Source organism: Chanodichthys erythropterus, chromosome 3 (assembly GCF_024489055.1).
Source record: "Chanodichthys erythropterus isolate Z2021 chromosome 3, ASM2448905v1, whole genome shotgun sequence".
Lineage (NCBI taxonomy): Eukaryota > Metazoa > Chordata > Actinopteri > Cypriniformes > Xenocyprididae > Chanodichthys > Chanodichthys erythropterus.
Window position 1 is genome coordinate 47,662,641 of NC_090223.1, and position 18,472 is coordinate 47,681,112.

At 37.1% G+C, this 18,472-nt stretch overlaps 1 protein-coding gene across 2 annotated transcripts in view; it reads right to left on the reverse strand.

Moving 5' to 3' along the window:
* Nucleotides 1-18,472, reverse strand: part of col5a3a (collagen, type V, alpha 3a) — a 217,600-nt gene that overhangs the window by 78,037 nt on the left and 121,091 nt on the right. The gene's annotated exons all lie outside the window — the stretch shown is intronic.

The window sequence follows — 18,472 nt, forward strand, 5'->3', positions numbered from 1 at the left end:
AGAAAAGAAAGAGAAATTGTAATACATTGTCAGCAGGTTTTCGACACATTGCTTTGCTAAAGTGGTTTTACTTTGATTCCGTTAATGAAAGTGAAAACACTTTTGTATTGGGAACAAACTTTCACTCACTTTCAAATAGTTGCTTATTAGCTTTCATATGGGCTGTTATTAATGCTTTATTCTTCATGGCCATATTCTACATACCTAAATCCTACACAATACCTGAACTTAACCACTACAACTAGCCTACCTTAGGCTACTAACTATTAATAAGCAGTAAATTAGGAGCTTTTTGAGGCAAAAGTTGTAGTTAATACACTGTAAAAAGGAATTGTTGGTTTAACTTAAAAAAAGAAGAAGTTTTGAGTTCATTGAAATAAATTTTTTTAGTTAATACAATGAAGGTGATTGGTTTAATCAACAGAAACTCAAAATATTATGTCATCTGAACCACATTAAAAGGTTAGTTCACCCAAAAATGAAATTTCTGTCATTAATTACTCACCTTCATGTCATTCCACACCCGTAAGACCTTCGTTCATCTTCAGAACACATATTAAGTTATTTTTGATGAAATTCGAGGGTTTCTGATCCACACATCAGTAGCAACGTCATTGCACCTTTTGACGTCCAGAAAGGTATTAAAGACATTGATAAAATAGTTGACATGACTACAGTGGTTCAACCTTTATATTACTTTTTGTGCGCAAAAACAAAACAAAAATAACGACTTTATTAAACAAATTGAACCATGGTTATACGTAGTGAACTCAGTGCAGGCTTCCAATGTCGTTGCTGCCTATGTGTGGATCAGAAGCCGTCAGATTTCATCAAAAATATCTTAATTTGTGTTCTGAAGATGAACGAAGGTCTTACGGGTGTGGAACAACATGAGGGTGAGTAATAAATGACAGAATTTTCATTTTTAGGTGAACTAACCCTTTAATTATTGAAATTGATTTGACAAAAGAAAAAATGTTGTGATAATTTTTTGTACCCCATACTAAAGTGTTACCATGAAAGTCGCATGAGAAATGCCATCGGTGTCCAAGCCTTGAACTTCATAGTAATATAAGAATGAGAACTTGAACACCTTTGGTCAGTTAATGAAGCATAGTGGGAACAGTGGAAAGGTTATCTGCTGATCTCTCTCATCTCAGACTAACAATGCACCCCCAGCAACTACTGCAACAAGATCATGACTCCATGATACCTCACAAGGTGGCCCCAGGCCCCTCTAAATGACACTAGTATTTATACTAACATATCATTAAATTGCATAGTGATTATTTATCCATTACTCATTCTGCTCAACATATCAAAATTCCATACAGCAGATCATGTCTAAGCAGAGTGTGAAAAAAAGAATTCATGTGCTTTTTTTGCATGTCAAGGCTGAGATGTTTTGGATAGAAAAAAAGGGAAAGCCCACCGGGCCCTTCTTCCTTTGACACAATATATCCTTTTTATATTGCCTTGCAGAGTATGCAGGGCCGCTGAGGCACTTTGGCCAAAAATTCTGCTGCGGCTTTAGTTTGGACTCGCAGACTGACAAGCCTTTGCGAGATAGATTCCTCTAATTGACAAAAATTCATGGAACTGACATCGCCATAACCCAGGCTATGACAGACCTTTGTGGATGAGCCAGCACTCAAAGTTTAAAGAGAAAGACATGATAGGAAAAGTGATGCTCTTCCTCTGACAGCCTTCCTACTTGGGAGAAAAACACAGAAAACAAGCGTGGGACACACTATGAAACATAACAAGCTCTCTTTTCTTCATTCTTTCTCAGTTGTATCCTGCAGCCCCCTCACAGCATGGCCTTGTACATATTTGTCTTTTCACAGTAAATGCTTACTGCTCTCAGGTCACTTTTCATGTCTTTCTCTGATTATTACAAATTATTAATGCTAAATACCATAAAAATACATCAGTGTTGGGTGTAATGCATTACTAGGTTATTAATTTCTTTCATTTAATTTCTTTTCCCTTGAAAAAGTAAAGTAAGGGATTACTCTTAATTTGCTGTAATTTAGTTACTTCTGTAAGTAAGTCTAAAATGTCTTAAAATGTATGATTGACCTTTTTTTTTTAGAAATAATTAAAGTTTAGTGTCATGTCTATCCTTGTATTGTTTAACTGGTTGAGGTTGATATGGGATTTAGACAGTAATTAGTATAAGTAATGCAATACTTTTTAGAGAGAGTTATCAGTACAGTAGTCTACGCTGTTGAAGACATAATTAATAGGTAGTATATTTACTTTTTTAGTGTTACCCAACACTGACATACAACTCAAATGTGTGGCTTCTGATTGGCTCAGGGAGCGTAACAACATTAAAAGCTCCATGCAATACAAAAAAACTAATGTTCTATAAAAAGAGGCCTTTCTCAGATTCATTAAAACAATCTAGTCAGAGTAATAATCCGCCCCATGGGTGTGAAGATAAACATGGGACGTTTTTTGGGAAGTGCACACAGGGAACAAAAGAAATAAGAGCCACTGAGATAGTCAGATATCTTTACAGATCCCAACTGATCCTTTGTGTAAACTATACCCTCACACACACTTTCACCTCATTTTAGTCAGGCTCTCATAAGTTAGAACTGCATTCCATGTGGTTTTAACAGATAGTTACTAAGAATGAAGTTGGACATTTAAGCAGAAAGTGAGAAATTCCAAATTCTCGCAGTCAGAAGGATTCCGAAACTCTCAAAACAGTTCAAGATGGATTGGACTAAATGTGGTCTGTCCAATCAAGTCACAGATAATTTGCTTTAAGTCTATTATCATCTACTCTCATGTTGCTCAAAGCTCACATGACTCTTTTCCCAGGAAACACAAAAGTATATTTTAAAAATGGAACCATCCAATGCAAGCAAATTCACTGGCTGTCAATTATGATGGATGGATGGATGGATGGATGGATGGATGGATGGATGGATGGATGGATGGATGGATGGATGGATGGATGGATGGATGGATGGATAGATGGATAGATAGATAGATAGATAGATAGATAGATAGATAGATAGATAGATAGATAGATAGATAGATAGATAGATAGATAGATAGATAGCAATTATCATGCCATTAAGTAAGCAATAAGGTACTTGAGGCTTTGCTGTTTCGTGAATAAGTCATGGCTGAAGGCCATTGTTAGGCACGACGTGAAGCAACCCTTTCAGCCGTGAATTATTCACAATACAGCACTAGCCTCGAGTACCTTATTGCTTTTATAAAACGGTTATCACACAATACAAATATTAAAGCCAAAAATGTGTAACAATGCAACTTTCATGAAGTAAACTTTCATGAAAGCCTTCCTTCCGCCGAAAAAAATAGTCCCTGACCGTGAACAGCAACAGAAGTTACATTGTTACGCCATTAGATGGCGGAAAAGACTGTCTTTATGAGTGTGTCAGTCAGTAGTGAAGACTTTTACATTGAAAAGACTGAATTGTTGTGAACGGAAAAGGACACAACTGACAAATGCTTTGACTAGCGACTGTCAGTCACGGGAAAAACCCTGAACTGTTAAAAGGACAAGATAATACAGGTATAATGCAGGTAATAAATTCCCTCACTCGATCTCTTTCTTACAATACTCTTCTACATAATTCAGTAAGCTTCATTGAACAATATCAATTAATAGCATACAGTTTGTTGCTAAAAGTGGTTGCTAAGGGTGTTGTGTAGTGATACACAGAACGTTGAGTGAAGCGGTCATAGCCGTGGTTTATCGTGAATAAAGCACAGCTATTGACCAATCAGAATCAAGGACAGGAACTAACCATTTTATAAGTGTCCAGAAACTACATTCAGTTCACATATTATTTCTATAATGTGTACACTTCATGCTAAAGTGTACTTCTTTTTCAAAAAGGGACACATTTAAAATTCATACATTCTTTTGCCATTTTTCATTCTTTTTGGTTTTAAAAAAAACTCAATGAAATGAGCTTTACTTCATTCTTTTTTATATGAGAACCACTACATTGGCCAACAGCAGTCTTTGAATTTGAGAAAGACCTCAGCTCCAATGAGAATCACTTCACATAATCAACATTAAATACCCAAACATCTTAAGCAAGTTTATAATTTCTAAATAACACTTCTAAAATTTGCAACAACACTTTGAAATCGCTGTTTATACTCAAATTTGAGTAATTGTCTAGAAGCTAGAAAGTCATTCAAGCCATATGTTAATGATTAAGTTGTGAAAGGACCTTGCTGAGAGTAAAGAGTGTTGATCAACACATAACTCATGCACTAAAGGCCTGTGGTACTTTAATTTCATAAATAGAGAGCGGTGCATTTATATTGTGTTTAAAGGCTTCATGTTGCATTTGGCAATTTCTCTGTTTGCATGAATCATTGAAAAGTGACAGCCGCTTTTGACTACCCGGGACGTTCATGGAACATATGGCACATCACGCAGTTACATTTAAGCACATCTGTAACTCGACACATTAGTCTCGTGTAACAGTTCAGAAATGTACAGCAGAAAGAAGAGCTGGCAGGGAATGAAACCATTAGATTTCCTTGACGAGGAACCACAGAACAGCCACCCAAAGAGTGTGATAAAGAATCTCCATCTTGACTGCACTTCTCCGTCTTGAGGTCATATCAGTGACATATGTCTGACAGGCACTTGAGTAAAGTGCTTTTGCGTATCTGCAGCATTCATCTACACACGTCTCTTCCAGCGGAGTCTCCATGAGTAAGTAATGGTACAGATTGGAGACAGTCATTGCAGGGAACCTCAGATAAGAGAACAACTTGTGGAATGACGCATACAGGTGATATACTGCTGACAATATAGAGGATAATATTCCCACAGAATTAACCACAGCAAGAGAAAGTGAGGGTTGATCTGAACATCTGGAAATAACAACTGCTTTCTTTAATGCTTCACAAAGGTGGAGCATGCCGGGACAGGACAGCAATCTGTTCAAAAAAGCAAAATATGCATCTGATGTTTCAGTGTAATAAAGCCACTGAGTCTCCACTGCTGCCAAAACATAATTTGAGGGATTTTGAGGAGAAAAAAGTTCTTTGATATTAATCTTTTCTCAATGGGAGTCCTTTCACCCACAGAGAATATAATCCTTTTACATAATTCACTGTGATACAATGTTTACAATGTCAGAGAATGTTTTGGCAAATTTCATTACCTCAGTTAGAAGTCCAAACAAATATAGTGAGTATACATATTACCGAAAAATATTTATATCCTGAACCATATACTGAATAAGTACACATTTAAAAGTGCACTTTGCAATAATGTCAAATTTAGGCCCAGTTTCACAGACAGGGCTTAGCCTAAGCCAGGATTAGGCCTTAGTTCAATTAGGGTATTTATGTAGCTTTTATAAACATACCCTAGAAAAAAACTGGTGTGCATCTTGAGACAAAATAATGGCACTCACATATTTTACAATATGTCGGTACAAGTTGTTTTCAGATAAAACATCTTAAACATGCATTTTAGTCTGGGACTAGCTTAAGCCTCATCTGTGAAACCGGAGGTAAACATTTTACTTTAAAGCACACTTTTAATAATCTTTTGTCATGCTTCAAAGTACATGTTGTGTTGATTAACATAATAAAGCACATGTAAAATGGTTGATTATAATTTTAACTGTAGAGTATTATTCCATATTACATTTAAATTACTAAATTAAAATTAAAATACTAAATTGCAACTTAAGCCCTACTTAAGTGGGTCAAAAAAGCACTCTACATTTCAGTTAATTACATTTAGTATTAATTTAAACAACACATCTTCATTTAAAGGGGTGTTTGATTATGATAGTTAGTGTGTAATGTTGCTGTTTGAGCCTAAACAAACAACATCTGCAAAGTTACGACGCTCAAAGTTCAATGCAAAGGGAGATATTTTCTTTTAAAGAATTCGCTGTTTAAGGACTACAACAAACGGCTGGTAGGGACTACAACAAGCTTCTTCCCGGGTTAGTAACATCACAAACCCTAAAATTTACCTAAACCCTGCCCCTGGGAACATGCGACAAAGGGGGTGAGGCCACGTTGGGCTGCTTTAGAGAAGAGGAAGAGTTGTTGTAGTAGAGTGTTGTTAACATGCTGTCATTTTACGCCGGACTGCTTCATAAACGAGGAACAATTCAATGCTGGATTTGTACAGATTAACATGACGGCACATGCTAGTCAATGAGTTGAATCAACTCCACAGCAACTACAGGTGCTGGTCATATAATTAGAATATCGTGAAAAAGTTCATTTTTTTATTTTAAATTATTTTAAAAAAAATGAAACTTTCATTTATACTAGATTCCCTACATGTAAAGTAAAACATTTCAAAAGTTGTTTTTTTTTTTTTTTATTATTATTTGTTGATTAGAGCGTACAGCTCATGAAAGTCCAAAATCCAGTATCTTAAAATATTAGAATATTTACATTTGAGTTTCATTAAATGACCATCCCTACAGTATAAATTACTGGTATCTCTTGTTCTTTGAAACTACACTAATGGGCAAGACTGCTGACATGGCAATGGTCCAGGAGACAATCATTGACACCCTCCACAAAGACAGTAAGTCACAGATGGTCATTACTGAATGGGGTGGCTGTTTACAGAGTGAAATATCAAAGCATATTAAATGCAAAGTTGACTAGAAGGAAGAAATTGGGTAGGTAAAGGTGCACAATCAACAGGGATGACCACAAGCTTGAGAATACTGTCAAGTAAAGCCGATTCAAACACTTGGGAGAGCTTCACAATAAGTAGAATGAATCCGGAGTCAGCGCATCAAGAGTCACCACACTCAGACATCTTCAGGAAAAGGACTACCAAGCCACTTCTGAAACAGAAACAACGTCAGAAGCATCTTACCTGGGCTAAGGAGAAAAAGAACTGGACAGTGAACAGTGGTCGAAAGTCCTCTTTTCAGATAAAAGTAAATTTTGCATTTCATGTTGAAATCATGGTCCCAGAGTCTGAAGGAAGACTGGAGAGGCACAGAATCCAAGCTGCTTGAAGTCTAGGGGGAAGTTTCTGAAGTTAGTAATGATTTGGGGGGCCGTGACGTCTGCTGGTGTTGGTCCATTGTGTTTTATCAAGTGCAAAGTCAATGCAGCCATCTTCCAGGAGATTTTGGAGCACTTTATTCTTCCATCTGCTGACAAGCTTTATGGAGATGCTGATTTCCTTTTCCAGCAGGACTTTAGCACCTGTCCACAGTGCGAAAACCACTTCCAAGTGGTTTGCTGACCATGATATTACTGTGCTTTATCGGCCAGCCAACATGCCTGACCCCTGAATCTATGGGATATTTTCAAGAGAAAGATGAGAAACAGTCGATCCAACAATATACAGATGATCTGAAGGCTCAATAGTGCCTCAGCAGTGCCTCAGGCTGATCACTTCCATGCCACACTTCACTGATGCTGTAATTTGTGCTAGGAGCAAGTCATTTGCTGTAATATGTGCTGCCGACCAAGTATTGAGTGTACAAATGAACATACTTTAAAGAACTTGAACTTTTCTGTTTTAAAAATAAATTTTTTGATTGATCTTAGGAAATATTCTAATATTTTGAGATACTGGATTTTGGACTTTCATGAGCTGTACGCTCTAATCATCAAAATTTAAAAACAAAACTTTTGAAATGTTTTACTTTACATGTAGGGAATCTAGAATATATGAAAGTTTCATTTTTAAAAATAATTTTAAATTTTAAAAAAAAAAAATTTTAAAACAAAAATTTTTTAACTTTTTCACGATATTCTAATTACCAGCACCTGTACATACATTTTCAGCTAACCATTCAAAAACGTCCAGATGAATTCTAAAAGTTGTAACTTCTTCCCAAGTCTCTCCATCAGTGACCGACTCCGGTTTGAATAATGTAAGGCTGAACACCGTTACTGATAATCCTCATTTTGTCTGCGTGAGATTCTCCAGCTTTGTTGTTGTTGAGCAACCGAAGCGTGAGCTGTTAAAGCTCCGCCCTCTTCTGGAAAAGGGGATGGGAGCAGCAGCTCATTTGCATTTAAAGAGACACACAAAAACAGCATGTTTTTGCTCACACAAATAGGGGCATATTTGACAAGCTATAATAAATGATCTGTGGGGTATTTTGAGCTGAAACTTCACAGACACCAGAGACTTATATTACATCTTGTAAAAGGGGCATTATAGGTCCCCTTTAATTGTAAATGAAATGCAGTTAAGTGTTTGAAACATTCCGTTTTATTTCCATAAAATTGGGTAAATTCCTCTTGTAAAATGTAAAATGTATGCTTTACAATCCATATTACAAGCAGAAAAAAACAACACGATGCATGTCGTATTGATTTTTCATCCAATAACAAAAGTGCTGATTTGACAAGCATGCTCAGTGTCCGTGAGGGCAGAACTGTCAAAGTGTCTGCAGTGAGCTGTAGATGTATGACAGATTTTCTGTAATCTCACACTGTTGCATAACTGCTTTATATGCATGATGGAAGGAAAGATCAATAAGAGGGAGCCAGCTAAGAGAAAGGCTCCTGGTATACCTACAATTAGCTCCACAAGTCACACATGACCAGTGATTTACTGACTGACTGTAGTAGTATATTGCCACACATGGTAATATATGATTAACAGCAGATTCCCTCCAGCATAATAGATTCACCCTTGTGCTGTGTTGAAAAATCTGTAACACCTTTTGGTAACACTTTATAATAACTGCACACTATGAAGCATTAGTTAAGCATTAGTTAATAGTTATTTCATCACTTATAAAGCATTAATAGACATTAGTAAGTAGTTTATAAATACAGCTATAATTGCTTTATTCTTGATTTATAAGCATATATATATATATAATGTGTTTAATAATTGTATTTTCATACTTTATTAATAATCAATGTATCATTTCTAAATTAAGTATTACATTATTTACAAACCAGTTATTTGGGAGTTGTCAGTGGTTCATTTAGGAAGTGTAAGTAAATGATTAATAAACTATCTAAACATTCATTTATACATCTTATTATTTAGACACATAGTAATAGTTACTTAGTGTGCTAATAAATGTTTTATTAACACATATTCCTACTGCAATTCATGATTAATTCAGGTAATTATAAAACATTTAGAAGTGGTCAGTTAACTATTTTTGTGAGCTCATCTAAAGTGAGGACTATTTATGCTTTGTAAAGCTTTTATAAATGAGATTTAAAGGTTCAGTGATCTTCTGCACTGCTGTTCTCTAATGTTTTAAAGTTAGTATTGAGGTAGTTTTGACACTAGGAATATGTTAATAAAGCATTTATTAACACACTGAGTAACTAATACTATATGTCTAAATAATAAGATGCATAAATGTACATTTAAATATTGTATTAATCATTTACTTACACTTCCTAAATGATCTTATGAACCACTGACAACTCCTAAATTACTGCTTTGTGAATAATGTAATACATAATTTAGAAATGATAAATTGATCATTAATAAAGTATGAAAATACAATTATTAAACTCATTATAGATATGCTTATAAATCAAGAACAAAGCATTTATAGCTGTATTTATAAATGGCTTACTAATGTCTATTAATGTTTTATAAATGATAAATTAACTATTTACTAATGCTTAACTAATGCTTCATAGCGTGAGTTATTCTAAAGTGTTACCCACCTTTTGTGTTCCAGGTTAAAAATGACCGGCCTTTTAAAAGTTACTTGTAAATCTCTCATTATGCTATTTTATCACCAAATATTGGATTCAATGTTTTGGTCAACTTTTTTTATTTCAGTTTGGACAGGAGGCCTCATTGATCTGAGGATAAATTTCTTTGTGAAAAAGAAAGCCTGTAATACTCAAACTAGTTTGTTTGTGTACATGAACTAGTGTGTGTGTGGCAGCGTGAATATATCCACACATGCAAAGGTCTGAGGCCTTTATTTTTGCAAGCACAGATGTAAATATGTGAGCATGATGTGAACACTAAATGTTTCTCTTATTTTCGATGTCCCCCGTTCATTTTCAATGGTCATTATTGACCAATAAAAGCTCAGATCAATGAGGCATACAATCAGTCAGTTTCAAAAATAAATTCAAAACCTGTCCTAATTGAAAGAAACAAGTATTTGCTGATAATATAGCATAACGAACACAACCTGAGGGTTAAATCACAAATAAAACATCTCATTAGTGAAATGTTATCATCTTATATTTCACGGCTACCTGAAATACTTGATTCTGATTGGTCAGTAAAAGGAATTATGCAAATATTATAAACTCTTCTCATTTAATAAAATAATGAAATTGACATTTATTTGTTAAGCAGCCTATGTTTCACATTGGGGGGCTAATAATTCAACAATAGTGACCAGCTTACTGTACTTTATCCCTTAATTATTTGAATAATGGCTTATCATGACGTAACCATTTTTTTAAAAGAGCCAATCAATGTCCTCCTTAAATCCTGGGTAAATTCCCACACAGACTTTCTCACGATCATTCGTCAAGTGTCTGAGAAGAAAAAATTTCACAGCTATTGAGGGGGTCATTTTTAGGATGAAGTTTGCTTGTGTGTGTGTGTGTGTGTGTGTGTGTGTGTGTGTGTGTGTGTGTGTGTGTGTGTGTGTGTGTGTGTGTGTGTGTGTGTGTGTGTGTGTGTGTGTGTGTGTGTGTGTGTGTGTGTGTGTGCAAGGAGGAGGTCTGGACTGTGCGGAGGAAACTATACATAGGTGTAGATTTGACGAGAATACTGTGTGACTTACAAGCCCAGAAAACACCTGAAATTGCTCTATTAAACATCTTTGATTTCAATAGTTTTATTTTCCGACACTTCAAGCACCCAAGCCTCAAAGATGTACAATTATAAACTAGTCAATGCAGGGGGAAAAACAGTCTCAGCTCCTCACTGTAATTGCATTGACCTCATAAAAACACTTAATACCTCTTAAAGAAGAATAAAACATGAAATTCTTAAGGAAGTGGAGGACCAGACTTCCTGTAATGAAGCACAACTCATTCTTAATGTGGAAAATGCCTGCTGTAACAACAACAAAACAGATTTTTCCACCTCCATTTCGGTCCGGATCGCTGCGTTTGAGGGTGGAGTTCTCAGTGTGGTGTTTATTTTGATAATTACCAGTGTGGTGGTGCCCGAAATAATTAGCATGCAGGATCAATTTTTTTAATGAACCGCTAAATCAATGAAAACTTCTAGGCAGTGTTGTCTTCGTTTTCCTCGTCTGTCTGCTCACTTCCTACAACTTTCCATTCTCTTTCTTTCTTCTGTCCCTCTCGGTGAGCTTGTCTCCCTTTATTTAAAAGGCACATATTCTTTTTCTTTCTCGTCGTCCTTCCCTTTTCTTCCCCCTGCTTTTGTGAAGTTTGCATTCCACACCTCCTCAGCAGACAGCAAACAAAAGAGCAGAAAGCACCACTCTTGACCTGCAGCAAACATTCTTGTGAATGTCTCTCTAACACGCCTCCAGCTGCCCAGACAGAATGAGCCTAGAGTCTTGTGTGCTTTTATATACAGTGGATGTATAAGAAATATTTCTCACTCCCAGTTCATTGGTTATAATACCAGCTGTGAATAGCAAAGTATTTTAACATAATCATATTTAGTACTTTTAACATAATAGTAACCAGCGTTGGGGAAAGTTACTTTTAACTCCCTATAAAATTATGTTACTTAGTTACATTTTATGGAAAGTAATGTGATACTTTACTTTTACATTACTTCTTCTCACATTGGCTGGGCTTGCAGGTTTAGGTTTTTAATAACAAAAAAAAAAAAAAATATATATATATATATATATATATATATATATATATATATATATATATATTTTTTTTTTTTTTTGACAAATGTAAAGGACAAGCAAATTCACTCCTGTACAGAAGAGGGCGCAGCTCAAACAAACCTTTCAGCTGTGCTGCCATTCTGGATTACAGAAGAATAGGACGCAGGAGAAGAAAGTTCAACACTGTCCCTGCGTTCCAATGTCCGTACTATCCATCCTAAATAGTATGTGAGATTAAAATAAGTGTGTCCCAAAGCATAGTATGTTGAAAAGAGTATGCCAAAAGTCCCCGGATGGTCTACTATTTCCGGTAGATTTTCGAAGTGTGGATCCGTGCACACTATAAAGGCTAATATTGCCCACAACCCATTGCGCATTGGACGAGGATTCAGTTCAGAACTACAAACACGAGTAAAAAGTGTTAAAAAACTACAAAACATGGCGGATACGCGCGATCGACGCTGAGAGCTTTGAGTGACTAATAATCATTTTAACCTGATAGAAAATATATATTTAATGTTACCCGTGTTATTTTTCATCTGCAAATACCAATGTGGACTTTTATAAAGATCGGAATGGCCATTAACTTTTAAATGCATCATTATGCATAAATATGAGGACAGTTCTCCACATGAAAGACCCGCGACTGCAGATCAACGTGCTGCATTTCTCTCCGATACGGTAGGAAATTAACTAAATGAAATGTGGAGGATGTAAGATGATTGACAGGCCAGTTTACGGTGACAGGATGCGACAGAGAGAAAAGACGCGATTGTATGACGTGTTAGTATGTCCCAAAGCTTGTCTACTCTTTTGCTACACACTCAAAAGTAAGTACTTTTTGTTCACAGAAAGAGTACATACTTTTAGGGCGTAGTATAAGTAGGCGAATTGGAACGCAGCATGTGGCTGCTTCCGAAAACTGGAAAATGCTGCCTTTTTGAAGGAAGCATAGATGTATCCTTAGCTGCTTTTGATATCCCACAATCCTGTGCTTTCCATTCTGTGACAATTGAGCTAGAAAAATAAAGATGGCGTCCGAAATTGCGTTTGCTGCTCAGTTTGTGTATAAATGTACGATTTTGATCGACATATTTCAACTTTGATATCATTTCTATCGAGAAATTACTACTGTAGTAATTAAATATTTGTTTATTTCTCACCAAAGCTCGCGCTATATTGCTATAGATCATTAAACTGTTACGCTGCCTCAGAAGTCTGTCCGAAATCAATTTCGTGAGGTACCTTCATGCACAAACGCTCCCGTACAAGTCATTCTCTTATAAGATAGCAAGGCAGCAAGACAGCTACCTAGGTTTTCGGACGCAGCCTATTACTTGACATTGGTTAATAAACTGAAATTAAATACAAGTATATTTGTGTTATTTAACATATGTTTGCGTAATATTTTGAGATTGCATTTCACTCTTTTTTTTTTTCATTTTGAGGAATGCTGAATGTTTTCTTGCAAGTGAGATGAGTAAATGCATGTTCACATTTAGAACTTCAATAACCATCATGTTTACACACAACATCTCTGCACTTAATTTCTCTTAACATGGGGTCAGGCAAGCTGTCAGTCAATAAATGTGAAAACAAAGTAACTTGCATTACTTATTTGAAAAAGTAACTCAGATATTTTGTTGTAAATTTAAAAGTAATGCTTTACTTTACTAGTTACTTGGAAAAAGTAATCTGATTACGTAACTCGCATTACTTGTAATACATTACCCCCAACACTGATAGTAACAAATTCATCATGATACGCATATGGAAATATCAAAATCATTTTACATACTGTTATAGTATGTAAAATGACAATATTACAATTAAAAAAAAACTTTAATCCTTTGGAAATAGTTTATATGGTATATTTTAATTCATAATATTTTATTTCAATTTACTTTACTTTTATTTTACTTTACTTTTACTTTTATTTAATTTTTCTTTCATTTTATTTATTTGTGATCTGTGTGATCTGTCACCAAAATGTCATCCAATGGTCAGTTCAATCAAGTTCCACAGATCATTTGCTATAAAGTGAAAATTCTGTCCCACCATTATGTTACTTAAAACTTTTCCCCCTGGAACACAAAATCAATGATATGAAATGTTTTTATTTAAATTTGAATAAAATGAAAACTAAAAGACTTTCAAATCACATGAGCCAATATTTTATTCACGATAGAACATAGATAACATAACAAATGTTTAAACAGAGAAATTGTACAATTTTATGCACAAAATGAGCTCATTTCAAATTTGATGCCTGCTACAGGTCTCAAAAAAGTTGGCACAGGGGAAACAAATGGCTGAAAAAGCACGACATTTTGAAAAGATTCAGCTGGGAGAACATCCAGTAACTAATTAAGTTAACTGATATCAGGTTTTTAACACGATTAGCTATAAAAGGAATGTCTTTGAGAAGCAGAGTCTCTCAGAAGTAAAGATGTGCAGATGCTCTCCAATTTGTAAAAGAGTGCATAAAAACATTGTGGAATACTTTAAAAATAATGTTCCTCAACATCAAATTGCAAAGGCTTTGCAAATCTCATCATCTACAGTGCATAACATCGTCAAAAGATTCAGAGAAACTGGAGAAATCTCTGTGCATAAGGGACAAGTCCAAAGACCTTTATTGGATGCCTGTGATCTTCGGGCCCTCAGATGACAGTGCATTACTCATCGGCATGATTGTGTCAATGACATTACTAAATGGTCCCAGGAATACTTCCAGAAACCACTGCCGGTAAACACAATCCGCCGTGCCATCTGCAGATGCCAACTAAAGCTCTATCATGCAAAAAGTGCCGTCATGTCTTGTGGGCCAAGGCTCATTTCAAATGTTTCAAAGTAGAAAAGTGTTCTATGGTCAGACGAGAATTTGACATTCTTGTTGGAAATCACGGACACTGTTTCCTCCGGGCTAAAGAGGACCTTCCAGCGTGTTATCAACGTTCAGTTCAAAAGCCAGCTTCTCTGATGGTATGGGGGTGCATAAGTGCATACGGTATGGGCAGCTTGCATGTTTTGGAAGGCACAATTCCGGAATTTGGGTTGTAATTATGTTAATCATGCTCTTTTCTACACAATAAAGATGCACTAGCTGTCAAGTTCAGTTGCCATCTTGGTTTAAGATAAGATAATTATACATTAGGTCAAGATTTTAACATGGGTCTCTAGGTTTGCTAAATTAAAACTTTGTCACTAGACTAACACAACTTTTTTTAAGTGAGCCGAGGCAACCACTAGTTCCTCCTCAAAAAACGGGGGGAATTATACTCCTTTAAAGGTCCCATCCTCAGAGAGAGCAACCAGAAGTCATGGGTAATAGATAAAAGTTCAAAGGTCATATCCAAATGCGGTAACTGTGAAACGAAGTCAAAAATTATACATTCTAATTGTAAATTATGCATGTAGAAAAGCTGACGTGGACCTACAGTGAGAAAGAAATATGCACATGAAAGTAGATAGAAAAAGTGGCTGTGAAGACAGCAAGCAGAGGCCTGTACTGCTACTTATTTATTCAACACACACTCTCCTTTTCTCTCTATCCCTATCTAAACCTGTGTAAGATGCCAGAGTGATTGCTTAGAGGCTAAAATTCCCTCTCCAGCACTCCAGGCTCATCCATTTAGTCCTTCTACCTAACACACATGCATGCACACAAACACACCTGTCTACTTTCTCCCAAAGCCGGGGAAAGTAACCTCATACACAGCCACCCTCTCATCTATCCATTTCCCTTATGCAAACTTAGATGCAACCATTTAAATCTGAGAAAGGAAAAATTAAACGCTAAATTCACCAAACAATTAACATCTTTTCATTTTTTTCCCCCCACGCACACCAATAAAACCCATGCTGATGGGCTGTATTAACCTCTAAAACAGGTGTGTCAAATATACAGCCCACGACGGTGTCCAATCCAGCCCGGGGGATGATTTGAACAATATTACAAAATAGAGATGCACCGGTCGACCGGCCATGAATAGTAAAGGTTTTAAGTTTTATTTTGGTGATCTCTATTCTGGACTTGGACACAAACTGTGTTGCAATCATTTCCCAAAATGTCATTTTTGTGGGAATATTACAAGGTCTGTAAACAGGACGTTAAAGGGTTAGTTCACCCAAAAATAGCATAATTATAGCATAATTTCACAAAACAAATGTCAGACCATTCTGTTTTTGGTTTAAATCTAGAAATTATACAATCTAATTTAAATAAAAATAACTGCTTATGCTACATGTGTCACTGTAATGTTCTGTTGGTTTCATTATCATGAAATTTTAGTTTGTTTTCATTCTCATAATGTGCTCCTTTGTTCTGTTTTCCTGCTCCTCATTTGTATTCATGTGTCAGCTGTGTTTGATTAATCATCCTCATTTGTACGTCCTATATAAGTTGGTCCCTCACATTCATTCTCTGTCCGATCACTGTTATGTTAAGTTGAATTATTCTTCACTTGTCTGCCTGCCTAGAGTATTATAATTAAACTTGGAGTACTTTGAACTGAATCTGTCTGTCTGTCCTGCCTGAACACAAAGTGACAGGTGATCAGACCACCTAAGATGGATGAACGGGCTAAGTTCATCGCCTGAGTTCAACGACAAGATCCTGAGGACCTTGTTCGGGATCGGGGCTACACTCAACCAGTCCATTGACCTCAAAGAAACCATCAGACTGGACTGGAGGGAGACTATTATCTGGTGTCTGGAGAGTGTCACGTCTCGATCCGGAGCCCAGCCAGACCCAGAGCAAGTTCCACCACTGATGACCACTAAGGAGTCACTTGAGCCCACCGCAGGCCAGGGGAACGTAGATGGAGGACTGGCTGATGGACTTTGATGGGGACTTGTTGATTCCCTCCTTATCCCAACCGATATCAGACTTTTTGTTGGATTATGAAAACTGTTTAGACTCAAATCTGTCTGTTTGTTTGGATTTACCGCTATTTAATGACCGTATGAAAAATACTATGGACTGGGAATTAACCCTTTCACTGACCTGTATTGACTATGTGTACCTCACGGAGGCCCTCTCAAGTCTCCTATCTACACCACCTCAGTACTCAGCCAGTCCTCCAGCCCCATCGCTACCGGTGGTTTGCAGCCCTGCATCATCTCTGTGGAACCACTGCCTTGACGTCGAGCTGCAGGTCATGCAAACACCAGCAGTGGCTGTAAACCTGGATTCTACGGCTCTGCCTCTGGCCCCTGATCCCTTCGCTACACCTCGGCTCGTCGACCTCTCAGCTCTGTCTTGGCTTTCCGCTCCACCAGAGACCCTCGGACTTGTGGCTCAACCAGGTTCCCTCGTCCTGCCGGCTCCTCCTTGGTCAGTCGTCCCACCTCTTCCGGCGCAGACTTGTGGGCTGTCCGCTGCACTCCATCCCTCCACCCCTACAGCTGCAGCGGGTTCCTCCTTCCCCTTGGTGTCGCCTCTGTCCTCCGTCACACCGGCTTCACCTCAGCCCTTAAGATCTCCACCTCCACTTCCATCGCTCATCTCCACGACTGTGCCTTAGTCTCCAGTGTCAGCGACTAAATACCATCGGTCTTCCGTTTGCACCTGCAGTCATCCGCCTGCTGTCGTCAGCCATTACACCACCTTGTCTCCTCCCTCCTTCAACTCCAACGGCTCTGATAAGCTCTGTGTCTGTGCCATCGGCCAACCACCATCTTCGCCGCCAGGGAATCTTTGTCCTGCCGTCAGCATCATTTGGTGTCCGCCTACCATCATCTCTCCTCACCTGCCTCTCACTATCGCTTCGCCATCACCTCGCCCTCCACTTAAGCCCTTTCCCTCTGTTGTTCTACCACGGCGTGAGGTTGTGCCTTGCCAGAAAGGGGTGATATGTCACCATAATGTTCTGTTAGTTTCATTATCATGAACTTTTAGGTTTTTTTTCCTTCTCATCATGTGCTCCTTTGTTCTGTTTTCCTGCTCCTCAGTTGTATTCATATGTGTCAGCTGTGTTTGATTAATCATCCTCATTTGTACTTCCTATATAAGTTGGTCCCTCACATTCATTCTCTGTCTGATCACCGTTATGTTAAAGGATTAGTCCACTTTCAAAAAAAAAATTCCTGATAATTTACTCACCCCCATGTCATCCAAGATGTCCTTGTCTTTCTTTCTTCAGTCAAAAAGAAATTAAGGTTTTTGATGAAAACATTCCAGGATTATTCTGAAAAAACAGAACTGGCGCTGTGTTCCTTCTGTAAGTAGAACAGGGAAGGTGGACATACAGCGTAAGCTTTTTGAAGAATATGTAAGTGCAGTTTTGGCGGAAGCACATGCAAGGCGGCCATTTGTTTATATAAAGCATATACATTTACTTGTTTGTTTTTTGTTTTTTCAAAAATCACCTATCGTTTCGTTAAGACCCTTATTCCTCATTTGGTATCATTTAAGGCCCTTTGAAGCTGCACTGAAACTGTAATTTTAACCTTCAACCGTTTGTTGCCCATTGAAGTCCACTATAAGGAGAATAATCCTGGAATGTTTTCATCAAAAACCTTCATTTCTTTTTGACTGAAGAAAGAAAGACATGAACATTTTGACATGGGGGTGAGTAAATTATCAGGAATTTTTTTTTTTTTTTAAAGTGAACAAATCCTTTAAGTTGTGTTATTCTTTACCTCTCTGACTGCCTAGAGTATTTATAACTAAACTT